Raw genomic sequence first — 1,782 nt, 5'->3', positions numbered from 1 at the left:
AATGTGTGGTATGCCAAAAGACAAAGTTTGATGGAGAGAAGCAACCTGGATTGCTTCAACCTTTGCCAATCCCTAATTCACCATAAGAGAGCCTATCCATGGATTTTATCTTTGGATTGCCTAAGTCTATCCATGGGAATACGAGAGTGTGGATGATAGTGGATAGGTTTAGTAAACAAGCTCATTTTATACCTGCCAAAAAGACTATCAAAGCCCATCAAATGGCAACCCTCTTCATTTCACAAATCTTCAAATATCATGGCTTGCCAATGTCCATAGTGTCGGATAGAGATCCTAGAATGACCAGTAACTTTTGGAAGGGTCTCTTTGAGAATTTATGAACAAGGCTAAACTTCTCTTCGGCCTATCACCCGCAAACGGATGGCCAAAGTGAAATAGGTAACCTAACAATTTCGATCTACTAAAAACATATGTAACGAAACTAGATCAAAGATCCCAATGGGAGAAGTGCTTACCCTTCGTGGAGTATGCCTACAATCACACTGTACATACTTCCACGGGAAAAGTACCTTTTGAGGTAATATAGGGAAGATAAAAAAGTCACCTGCTATTTAAGGTACACGGAAAGATCTTCATCGCAGATGAGTATAGCCGAGACCTACAAGAATCTTTCCAAAAGATTAAGGATTCTATCTCTATCTCATAGCAAAGGCAAAAGGCTGCTTCTGACAAGCACAGAAGAGCCCAATCCTTTTAAGAAAACGATTGGGTCTTATTAAAATTTCCCAAGGCTCGATTAAGGCACACGACGGGCAAGAATCCTACTACGGGACACGAAAAGTACTATGCTAAGTTAGCAAAAAGGTACTATGGTCCCTTCTAGATACTTAGGCCAATCAATGAGATGGCATATCAACTCAACTTGCCCAACCATTGGCTCATACACAATGCTTTTCATGTGAACCTACTAAAGCCTTACAAAGGAGAGCCACCTCAAGAACCAACTATTGAATATCCACCGGAGATTGAGGACCAAGAAGAGGTGCTACAGCCCGAGTCCATCCTCCGACATGAAGACAAGGTACTAAGAGGTGGTAAGACTATCTGATGATATCTTATTAAGTTTAAGAATTCTCCTTTTAAAAATGCTACATGGATGCAACGCATACAATTAAAGGATAACCTGAACCTTGTCAATGCTTACAATGTTTCCCAAGAGTAAGCAAATGTACAAATGTTAAAAATGAACAAAGTATTTGTCTTATAAGACTCTCTTTTTCTTTATTGTGCACAAATGTGAAGTAGTATGCATGCTTAGATCAAGTTTGTGGAGACGACGTCTCCCAAACACCAAGTAGAGCTTGTCACTCTATTATGGAAGATTGATAGGAGTAATGTGCAGACGTGCTTGCGGCAGCTTAGCTCTCAAGTGCCAAATGGGCTAGTCATCCATTCTGGAATGATGTCGTAGGGTAACATAGGGATCCTCTACCCGCTAGGAGAAAGGACTAATGAATATGCTTTATCTTCTCTACCCCATAGTCACAGACGACTATAATTCAAGAGAGAGGTAATGTCATAATAATCAATATCTAATTCTCCTAAATAATTTTCTCATGTTAAGCTGATCATTTAATATGGGGAAGTGCCTGGGGAGAAAAAGCTAGAATATTGGTTAAGCTAGCAGACCGGTCATATTAGGGATTCAAAGGAGGGAAAATAGGGATCCAAAGGGGGGGGGCTATCTGCAAAATATCCATGTGCAAAAATGGGCTTAAAAGACCCTAAGGTTCAGCCCATGAAGACTTCCAAAATGCTAAG

Source organism: Adiantum capillus-veneris, chromosome 17 (genome assembly GCF_014529385.1).
Source record: "Adiantum capillus-veneris isolate H3 chromosome 17, ASM1452938v2, whole genome shotgun sequence".
NCBI classification, from domain to species: Eukaryota; Viridiplantae; Streptophyta; class Polypodiopsida; order Polypodiales; family Pteridaceae; genus Adiantum; species Adiantum capillus-veneris.
Note: the sequence above shows the minus strand (reverse complement) of the source record.